We start from the raw sequence: 11,931 nt of genomic DNA, 5'->3' as shown, positions 1-11,931 counted from the left end.
TTTACTGATGCAGGTGGGCAAGCATTTATCATCCACCTGCCACTCTGACAGCAATAAGAGTATTGCTTAAGTTTTGTTTCATAGATTTGATCACTGAAAAAATACCAAAAATTGGACCCTTAACGTTGTAGCAAATAGAATAGTGGATGCTAAGACAGGGACCTTTGACTCTTCTAACACCATTGTCTATTTCAGAGCAAGAAAGGAGAGGTATCAATGGACAGCAGTCTGCTTCCCCCATGAGTGCTCTACCACTGAGTTAGTAGCCTTAGCCCTCCTCACCTTTAGATAAAGGGTGTCACTAAGTTGTCCAAGCAGACCTGAAACTCATGCTGTAGACCAGGCTAGCTTTGAACTTCTGATCCCCCTCCCTACTGTGTGTCTTGAGTGTCTGGGATTACAGGCCCATTTCTCTACAGCTGAGCAGCTTGCTTGTTTGCTTCCTCCTTTCTTTACTCCTCCTCCTCCTCCTCCTCCTCCCTCTCTCTCTCTCTGTCTCTTTCATTCTTTCTTTCCTTTCATTCATTCTTTCTTTCATTCTTTATCTTTCTTTTCTTTCTTCTTTCATTCATTTGTTCCTTTCTTTTAAGATTCATTTACTTTAGTGCTCTATCTGCATGTACATCTGTGTGTCCAAAGAGGGCATCAGATCTAATAATACATAGTTAGTATCTATGATATGGTGACTGGAATCGAACTCAAGACCTTTGAAAGAGCAGCCATGCTCTTAACCACTGAGCCTGCTCTCCAGCCCCAGCCTATTTTCTTAAACTTACCACACTTGGTTCACATGAGAATTGTCTGTCAGATGAGTAAGATAAGGTTACCCCGAGCGCAGAGTGCTTATCCCTTGTCAGATCATCCAGGGGGTTACCTCTGACTCATGCTGTCCTTTTCCAGGTCTGTCACCAGTGCCCTGGAGTTTGTGGGCCTCATCCACAGAGGTATGCAACTCAGAGAACATGGCCCCTAAGGCTACACCCACATTGTAAAAGCCAGCGATGTCAATCACAGCAGGTTAGATGTCAGCCACCAGAGTCATGCAGTTTGACCACATGAGACTCACCCTAGGACTTAAATGCAGTGCGTTCAAGGTCTCACATGCTATGCTGGACAGCTGCTCTGGGCCTCCACATCATAAGCGAGAGTGCAGAGCCCTGGGCACAGCAGGACACACCCAGGCTAGTTTTCACTCCTATGGAAAGCCAGTAGAGATGGACATTCTCCATCTTGCTACAGTGACACTTCTGTAAGGGACGAGACTGCTTAGGGCAGCATTGTCTGTTTAGTAGGCACATCCACCTCCAGGACTTGCCCCCTATGGACAGTGCTTGAGCAAAGCCTGCCTCATGGTGCTTAGGGAGTCTCAGTTGTCTGCCAATGGATTCCCAGACATTCAGCTCTGTCTGATGATTGACAGACCTTTGTGACCCTTCTGTTTTCCACTCTCCGGACCACAGCCCCAAAGTCCAGCCAAGCTGACCTTCACGAGAAAGCAAGGGCAGGTATTTGTGGATTACCACTGCACTGGGCTTCATCTCCAGTGGACCCACCCGACCATGCTGGGCAGCTCCTGGGGGGGGCAGGTTTCAGCACATGGACTGGGCCAGCAGTGTGTATGCAGGTGAACGGGGGACGACATCTGCCCAGTCAAGAATGCCAGAGTCATCAAAGGGCAACACAGTAGAGAGAGCTTGTGAACTGTCAACAGAAGGCCATGTTATACCCCATGATGGGCCTTATGTTGTTCTGTGTCTAGAAAAAGGGTTACCGGCAGTTAAAAGGACTGTGGTATCCAACAAGGGACCTCAATGACTACCAGGCCATGGTGCCTGTCTGGGAAGTGGGTGGGTCCCATGGTCCCTCCCAAGAACCACCTCTGTTTGCCTGTTCCTGTCTGGATAGCATGCTCACAAGCGACTGGACTGCTTACTTTACAGCTGTGTCTGTGGTGACTGGGTTTGCCCTGAAGGAGGCCTTCTTTATCAATTAGAGTCTGGCTGTCCTAGCAGATGCCCTTGTGGCCTTGTCAGAGCACTGTGACCACATCCCACATCTGAACAGCAAGCTAGTCAACAGGATGCTCTATCGGTTTGTCTTCCTCAGAGACCCCAAAATACAGGGGGCAGAGAGCTGGGCTTTAGGGAGCTACCACAGGCATGATTGCTCTTTTTTGTAAGCCGCACCACCTTTGGCCGAGTTACGGTTCTGCCAGGCCCTCCCATGTTCTGTCTTCAGCATCTTTGTGTGTCAATGAAGCTTACACTGTGTATTAACTGTGCTGCACGTTGGCCTAGAGGCTGGGCTTTCCTCTTGATTTTCCAGCAAGACTACAGAGTTCCCGGGGGAGACTCTCATCATGGCTCTCCATATTCTGACAGGCACAGTCTGTGGATGTCTCTAAGGTGTTGGAGATCGGACCCCACTGAGGGGTGAGAGGCTTTCAGTGACTTATAGACCCAAGGCTTGGGCATGATGGCTTTTTTTTTTGGTTCTTTTTTTCGGAGCTGGGGACCGAACCCAGGGCCTTGCGCTTCCTAGGTAAGTGCTCTACCACTGAGCTAAATCCCCAGCCCCGCATGATGGCTTTTATTGTGTGTTTGGTAGCATGTATGCCCTGCTGCAAGTGTAGACAGACACTCCCCATGCTTGTAGTCCCTGCTTGGAGTGTGGGTACACTCTGTCCATGCAGACAGCTGTCTCCGCACACACAGATGCCATTTTCATGATTTACGCCTGTCATCTTTGATGTTTCTTTTAATAGGCAGTCATGTAAAGTCACTATGATTTTGTGGTGACTTTCTTTCCCCAGCATTCAGATGAATATAGGAAAGAGAATCTGGAATCTGCCTGGGCTCCTCCTTATGCCCACACCTTGACCCCACTGAACTCTCTTTGGCAGAGACATGGCAGAGCCTGGCCTTTAATTGTCCTGTTCATTCCCTATTGATTGTGACCACAGTCTGGAGCTCTGCACAGCCTGGTGTCCAGAGAAAATTGGCATAGTTCCCCACAATGTCTCCACAGGCTCAGAGGAAGGACATAAATAGAATCTTTATGGGACCCAAGTGGCTTCTCAGGGTCAGCCAATGGTCTTGGCTCCTTCTTGTCTCTGAAGACACAGGGCACAAGTCCTGACCTCCATGCACCTTTAGCTGCTGCACACACTAAGGATGAGTCCATTGGCTTCTGCTGCTTCTGGGAGTCCTGAAAACCACAATCCCTCAACCAAGGGAACTAGTGGGGGACAAGTGAGCTCCCTGAGGACCAGAAGCCCCACCTGGGTTCACTACTATGTTTCCCAAAATAATGAAGAGCTGCTGTCATAGCAGGCCATGCTCTGGTGGGTAGGGCATACAGGCACATCCAGACCCACAGAAGGCTGTACTGTGGCTGTGCTGGGCATCCCAGGGGCGGGGTGGGGTTGGGGACGGGAGACAGTTGGTCCATGGGTACCCTGGGTATACATGGACACCTAGGCACATAAGGGGGTATGCATATACACGAAAAAACTCCCTCTCACACAGAAGTTGGCATGATGTATAGAAAAACAAGGCCATCCTGAGTGTGGGCTTCACTTTAGATATTAAGGTCCAACGTTAAAACAGGAATGTGTGAAGACAAGGAGCTCTGTGTTCCCTGGGACCAGAAGGAACAGAGTGGCTGTGCTGACTCACATGAAATAAACTCTCAATCACAGTCTGTGACAGCCAGGTCACAGGACCCAGGCTGCTGTGTTATGTGTGAGCACCCAGTGCAGCCAGAAGCTAAGTACTGAGCACTGACTGGCCCAAGCCCAGAAATGGTCTCTGTTTTTCAGAGTGCTGGGGGACAGTGCAGTGTGTAGCAGTTTCCTCTTGAAGACTCTTCTGGGGTTTGAGTTCCCTGTAGAGGACCCTCATGGCTGCAGACACTAAGCCTGGGAGGAAAGATCCTCATCTGTAGAGTTCATTGAAAGGCCTGAGAGCAGAAAAGCAAAGAAGCAGCAAAATGTGCCACCTCTGCTCACTGTGGTTCAGCTTCTGCCTTTGCAGTTGAGCTCAGGTACCCTGGAGTCCTCCCTAGCCTGAGTGAGTAATTTCAAGGCCAAGTCACATCCTCCTGGTTTGTAGTATCAAACGCAGCCCAGTTTCAGCCCAGGTAAGCTGTGAATACCAGGTATGCCTTGCTGTCTGCATTGTAGGGGAACTGTTGAGCCCCAAAGGACGCAAGGGCTACAAGGTAAGGAATCATAGGACTGGGCTAGGCCTGGAATCCAAGTTCCCTTCTCCCCCTGCCTGGTAACTGGTTCTTGGTGTGTATAGGGGACAGAAAGAAAGGGTCCTATGGGAGCCCTGGCACAGGCCTGCCCAAGCATGGCTTAGGGATCCTCACAACATCCTAGCATTTGATGTGTCCCCAGGTTTGTTTACCACCCTCAGCCGTGTGCCATTTTCTGTGCCACCTGCAAGGTACTCTAAATATCTTCCTACAAAAGGTGATCAAGGAGGGGCTGTACAAGGACACATGGTGGCTCTGTGGTGAAGTTAACATGGACCAACAGATTAGAGGGCCAGAGCCCCAGGACCAATGCTGGGTGGACACACTCCTCTGACATCCAACACAGAGATCTTTGTACAGAAATCAAGAGAAGTCTTATCTGAATAGCAGTGCAGAGCACCTCAGGCTCAGGGACTCAGGACTGACACCCATAGAATGCTGTAGAGGAGCCGTTTGTGATTCAAGGGCTCATCTGCCTGGATCCCTGAGCCTCTAGAGATGAGCAGAGGACTGGGCTGTGGCTGGTTATGGGCTCAGACAGGGAGGTGCTATGGAGCTTGTTTTTGGCTCCTGGGAGTAGAGCAGTTTTTCTTTCCCTGTCCCTGCTTTTTGAACTTTTCTTCCCTTGGGAAAATGGAAGGACTGGAAGAAGTCTGTCTATGGAGAGTGAGGCTGGCTGGGAAACTGCTCGCTGTTCTCCATTGTCATCCTGCTGGGGGTTTGGGGTTGTTGGCAGGTTAGCCTCTCCACCATTCCAGTCTGCTTCTCTCCATTTAATCCATGCATCTCTGTCTCTTCACTCCGTGACATGGATGAACAAGTCCTACCTGTAGCTGCCACTCCAGGGCATAAGTCCCTCAGTGAGTGAATTCCAGATGGTTCTGTCTAGAGCAGCATGGTCCAGGGTAGTTGTTGAGTAGGTAGGTACATGGAAGAGGATACTGCACTGCACCCAAACACATTTCATATAAAATCAATCCTACTGGTCAGGTAGTAATCCACTCTATTTACACCTTTCGCCATTATTGCTATTCACTGTACTGTGAATTTTTATTCACAAAAGAATAAAAAAGAAGAGACAGAGTTTAGCACTGGAGATTCCCTAGGGACTGGCTGGAAAGGACGCCTTGACACACGTGTGCTTCTGGGAAAAAGCTCTTTCATAGGATGCCTCCATGAGTTCCAGGATGTGTGGAGGGCTCTGTGCCCTATCCAGGGTTGACCTCAATATATTAATGGGAGCTGATGCTTCTCTCTAATAGAACAGTGCCACCCTCCTTGGAGATGTCTGTGATTGTATATGCTTAGCTCTAGAGTATCATTATTAGGAGACTTTGCCTTGTTAAAGTAGGTGTGTCACATTGGCCTGGGCTTTAAGACCCTTTTCCTATCCACATGCAAGCCAATCTTCCCCAAGCAGCCTTCAGATGAAGATGTAGAACTCTCAGTCTCTCTGGCACCATGCCTGCCTGGATGCTGCCATGCTCCCAGCTTGAAGATAATGGACTGAGTTTCTGAACCTGCAATCCTGTGTTCATTAATGTTGTCCTTATAAGAGCTGCATTTGTTGTGGTGTGTCTCTTCTCAGCAGTAAACCCCTAACTCAAACAATGTCCATGTTCCCTTCTTCTGCCTCCAGACATTAGAAGCTTCCTACATGAGCGGCATACTCTTGGGATATGGCCCTAATAGGCGCTAGGCTGTCTGCTTGATCTGAGAGTGCTAGGACATCCTGCTCCTAAGGGCATTGTTACCGCTCCCTTGCAATACTGTTTATAGCATCAGCAGGCTCCTGCTCTGTTACCCCCTGAACACAATGCTGTCTTCTCCAGGAGTGGATCCAACAGCTCTCAGAACCTCCTCAGGAACTATGTGTTTCCCAAGGATTACCTGCACTTGCTTACACACCCCTATCCTGTGTTCTGAAAACTTTTCAAAGCCCATTCATCTGTGACTGGTGAGTTCAGGACAGTAGTCCCAAGTGTCTTGTCCTACCCTGACAGTTCACTCTCATGAGGCATCACCTGCCCTTGACAGAGGATTTTCCCAAGGGGCATTGGATGTGCAGGAGAATTGTGTGTCCTGAGTCTTTTCAGAGCAGCACAGGAGGACATCAAGGTCCCATTTGCTTTTGGTTTTTGAACTCATGGGCCTGGCACGGTCTTGTTGGTATTTAGGTCCCTGTCAGTCCTGAATTGAATTTTAGCATGGGAACCCAGGGCAGTTGTCTTCAAACTTATTCCTAGCATGGACCACATCTTCACCTCAACAGACATAAAGCAGGACAAACACCAGGCAGGCAGAAAACCCTCAGAGGCTGGAACTGGCATGTTCAAACAGTCTGGCTTGACCTTGGCCAACACAGGTTCAGAGAACAGCCTCTATGTAGGAAGATCTCCTTCCTCCTCTCAGAGTTTACGACATGTAGACTTAAGCTAAGCTGCTGGCACACATGTGAGCAGAGGCACCAGCCTAGGCTTGTTCAATATCAAAGCCTACCTGCCACCCCTGTATCATAGTCATAGCAGCACATCTCATGAGAATTCTAGGGGTGGTGATATTCTGGGTGAATATTCTGTATTCTGCTGCCAGTTTCTTTGCTTCCACATGTCCAACTGTGAGAAGGGATTGAGAAAGGGAAGGTGATGAAGTCCTGCTAATATCTACTTGGTGCCACCAAAGACAATGTGGTCTTGCTGGCAAGATATTTGCATTAGATTTTATAAAAAGTGACCTCAGGACAGTAGGTACTCTCAGGAAGGTGCAGCATGGTGGGTACAATGGAACAGGATCCCTGAGGTTGGTTCAGTGGGCCAGGGTCCCTGGCGGAGGAGCAATGGGGCAAGAGCCCTTGGGATGGGATCTTGTAGTAGTGACCCTGTGGAATGGGCAACTGACAGGGACCCTGGGGCAGGTGCACTGTGATGTGCACCCAAGCTGGAATGTTCAGACAGGTGTGTGTTTGCTTCATGCAGCTGCTGTCTGAAGTAGAGAACACTGTCAACTGCCCCAGAGGGGATTTTGGGAGCTCCTACCAAGAATGCCTCAGCTCCTTACTGAGAAGATATACATTCCACAAATGGGGCTTTATTGAGATGAGCAGATTCTAAGGGGGCTGCCTTGAATGAACAGCCAAAGAAAGCAGAAATGAAGAACAAGCAATTGCACCAGCCATGTCGAAGGTGACTTTGCTCTGAAGAATAGGACTGGAAGAAACTGATTAAGTCAAATCACTTCTCTATCTCTGTATCTCTATCTCTATCTCTATCTCTCTATCCACCCATCCATCCATCAACCATCCATCTATCTATCTATCTATCTATCTATCTATCTATCTATCTATCTATCTATCTATCTATCTATCTCCCTGAGGGAAGTCAGCTTTCATTTGTAGGAAGAAGGTCGCATCCGCGCCCCATTATGGTGAAAACCAGGTTTGCAGGGAGTGAGATAGATGGGTTATTTCTTTCTTCCTTCCTTGTATCTTCTTATATCTTTGTATCTTTGTTTCTTTGTATCTTTCTTTCTTTCTTCCTTCCTTCCTTCCCCCCCCTCCCTCTCTCTCTCTCTCTCTCTCTCTCTCGCTCTCTCTCTCCTTCTTTCTTACTTCTTTTTTGCTTTTGGTGGGATAGAATGCCAGTTGTGGCCAGTCCCCATCAGCATCCACTGTGCTACAGACCCAGTCTCAGTGTGACACAGAAGAGGCCTAATTGGAAAGTTTGTCCTCTCTCTAAGGGATACTGTATATACAGAGCTCTGGACTGCAGGTCAGACAAGGCCTGCGTTTAGGAGACTTGTGGACAGAAGAATGTCTGTGAGTCTGGACTTAGACTCCGTGGAGGCCTCAGGTCACCTGACTGTCCTGAAGCTTCCCACTGTGAATTATTTCCCTCCTACAGAGTCAGCCACCTGAGCAACTTCATTTCCTGGTTATCCCCTAATCCTCTTACACTGTGTAGAGTGTTCAATCTCAGGGAGGGCCTGGGAATCTGAGAGACACCACTGAGCCCCCTGGGCCTGGCTGATTCAACCTGAGTCTACTCTGTGTGTCTTCATTTTGCTCACCCACCAGAGACCTCAAAAGTCAGCAGTGAGCTTGCTGAGAGGCCAGGAACCTCCATATTGGCCCAAGAGCAACTGTCCTCTTTCACAGGTTCATCCACAGAGCACGTAATTCTGATTGGTGCAACAGTCTGGAAGAGTGAAAGACGTCATCTCCCAAGGGCAAGTGCTGTGCTAGTGGACACTGAGGAGCTGCACGGATCAGACCGCTCCCCATCCTTCTCCAGCCTCTCTTGTTCTTCCTTGAGATGTTTCCTACAGATCTGAAAGATCCAGGCAGTCCATGACATGCATTTGAATTTAATCTCAGGACATTTTACTCCTTGCTCTAAAATTAAGACCAGGTAATTCATTTGTTTGTTTATTTATTTGTTATATGTAAGTACAATGTAGCTGTCTTTAGAAACACCAGATAGCATCAGGTCTCATTTGAGATATTTGTGAGCCACCATATAGTTGCTGGGATTTGAACTCTGGACCTCTGATATAGCATTCAGTGCTCCTAACCACTGAGCAATTTTTCCAACTTCCAGACTAACTTTTTAAATTCCCAGAATGTATTCTTTATTCAGGTTACATCCTGATCCCAGCCACTCTCCCTCTGCCTGTCTTCAGGGTAGGAGATTACAGGAAGGCCCCAATTTTCAGCAGGGGAGTGGGTTTGCTTCCAGAGCAGGCAGTGGGGTCGTAAACATCTCACTCTCAGGGAATTGGGAGCTTTCCCATATAAGAATTTTCTGTGGTGGAAGCTCAGTTTGCTGTCTGGCTTCTTTTTAGTTTTCTCTTGCTTCTTCTGGAATGAGAATGTTCTTTATTAAGAGCTTAGAGGGTGTTTCTGGCCAGACTATGTTCATGTGCAGGCCCATCCCTGGACGGCTGGATGCTTAGACTCTCCTGGGGAGACCTGTTCCTTTCTGCAGCAGGCCAGCTAGTATGAGAAGAAAAGGACCCCATCAGATGTTCACAACACATATACACAAACACACACAAACGCATGCACACACACACACACACACTATATATATATATATATATATATATATATATATATATATATATCTTCCATATTCCTAAACCCACACATCATACACATCACGTGTCAGATGTGCATGCACGTTACATATATCACAGACATATATACACTGTGCACATCACACGTGACATTTGTACCTATATGCACACATGCATGCACACCTCACTCTACACACATGCCTGCCATGCACACATGTATATAGGAACACCAAAATGAGTGAAGAGATTTTAAAGGAGGCTTGTGCAGTCAGGGTATGATAGGCTTGGGCATGACTACCCTCTGTGTTACAGTCAACTGCGGTCTGGTCTTTTAGCTACTTTCACAACTGGGCCAGTGCCTGTGTAGAAGGAACACCAAGGCCACATCTCAGGGAAGTGAACTGAGGACTCAGAAGAGGCACAGGCCCTGGAGTATGGAAAGGCAGAGCATGGTATGTAGATGTAAATGCTGTAAGGCACTCTGGCTTGTCCACTCCAATAGGCACGATAGTAAGCAGGAGGCGAGTAGATGTCGTATCCGTGGGAAGAACCCTCTGGATGCCATGTTAGCAACTTAGGGTGTTTCTTGTTTTCAGTCCATGCTGTGGACAAGGAATCAGGAGGTGTGGGGTAGAGAGGAGACTTGAGCACCTACCCTCTATGTTGTGAACCTAGTGGATGTTTTTCTGCCCTTCTAGCACTGTGAGTGGCCTGTGCCAGCACAGCAGAATGGGGACATTCCCAGTTCCACAGGATACTGCAGGCTTGGGGACTGGGTACTTAGGCTTTTGGCTGTGCACCACACCACCTTCCTGACCAATGGTACATTAAGTCAACCAGTGCTTGCAGAATGCTTGAGACAACACAAATGTCTCCTTTCTAACTGGAAACAACATATAAAGGTCTAATACAAGTCAGTAATGTGTCTCTGATTGTCCTGTGGCACTGGGTGAATTAAGGACAGGATGGAGAGCATGCCAAAGAGTCTAACTCGTTCTGTCCCATCTTCCTTCTGAATGCAGGTCTCCAGGATCCAGTGCTCACACGGACTCAGGGCTGCTGCTCAGGGAACCAGCAAACCCTGTTGCTCTGACCATGCCACCGTGAAGGGCGGTCTCTTTCTGTTCCAGTCTCTGCGGTGCCACTGTGTATTAGAAAGGACATCTTTCAAAGGAGGGGTTGGTGAAGGGCAATTTACCTTCTCTTTCAGAGATACAACTGTCTGAGGAGAGGCTAGGAGGTGTTGCAGAACCAAAATATAGAGCTAGAGGGATCATAAAATCGAGGTTGGGAGGAAGGTTAGCTCAAGGCTGCATGTCCCTGAACACCTTGGTGGGGGTGAAGGGTGACTTAATAGTCACTAGTAGCCCAGTGCCTGTCAGTACTCTACATGACCTTGTTGCCCTTGCTTCTTCTGGTGCTCAACAGCACCACTCAGATGCAAACAGCAAGGCCTAGATAGTGTCCACATCTCCCATGGCTTGACACTGTGCTGGGTTTGATACTACAAACTGGGAGGCTGGGACTTGAACTTGAGATCACTGACTCAGGCTAGGGAGGACTCCAGGGCACCTGAGCTCAGCTGCAAAGGCAGAAACTGAACCACAGTGAGCAGAAGGGGCACATTTTGCTGTTTCTTTCCTTTTCTGCTCTCAGGCCTTTCAATGAACACTACAGATGAGGATCTTTCCTCCCAGGCTTAGTGTCTGCAGCCATGAGGGTCCTCTACAGGGGATTGAAAACCCCAGAAGAGTCTTCAGAAGGAAAGTGCTACACACTGCACTTCCCCCAGCACTCTGAAAAACAGAGACCCTTTTGGGATTTGGGCCAGTCAGTGCTCAATAGTTAACTTCTGGCTGCACTGGGTGCTCACAAATAACACAGCAGCCTGGGTCCTGTGACCTGGCTGTCACAGACTGTGATTGAGAGTTTATTTTAACTGTGTCAGCACAGGAACTCTGTTCCTTCTGGTCTGAGGGAGCACAGAGCTCCTTGTCCTCACACACACCTGTTCCACTATTGGACCTTAGTGTCTTAAAGTAAGCCCTACACTCAGGATGGACTTGGTTTTCTATAAAATCCTGCCAACCTCTGTGTGTAAAGAAGGGGAGGGGAGGGATGGAAGGATGGCGAGAGAGAGAGAGAGGGATGGATGGAGGGAAAGACAGAACAAGAGAGAGAGCAAGAGTGAGAGCAAGAGCAAGCGAGAGAGAGAGAGACAGACAGACAGAGAGAGAGAGAGAGAGAGAGAGAAAGAGAGAGAGAGAGAGAGAACATGCACTAGCCACCAAAGAAGCATTCCTGTATTCTTCATTAGCCTTACAGCTTTGTCTCTCTTCCCTGATTATTGCCTTTTCTGCTGTGTTGGGTTTTTTGTAAAGAAATGCTTGACTTTCTCTTCCTTTCTGTTAATCTGGGGTTTGGTTCTTTTTTTTCTTTGTTACCATGGAGATCATACCGAAAATGCTAAAATACCACCAGTTCTATGTGGACTGTATTACTGCTATTTGGACAGCCCTGACCAACTTCTTCAGTTTTTGATGTCAACGAAGGAGATGTCTGTGTACCTGAGCCTCGGTGGCACTGCTGTTTGGGGTC

This window comes from Rattus norvegicus, chromosome 1, assembly GCF_021556685.1.
Source record: "Rattus norvegicus strain SHRSP/BbbUtx chromosome 1, alternate assembly SHRSP_T2T, whole genome shotgun sequence".
In the NCBI taxonomy this organism is placed as follows: Eukaryota; Metazoa; Chordata; class Mammalia; order Rodentia; family Muridae; genus Rattus; species Rattus norvegicus.
This window is presented reverse-complemented; position numbering follows the sequence as displayed.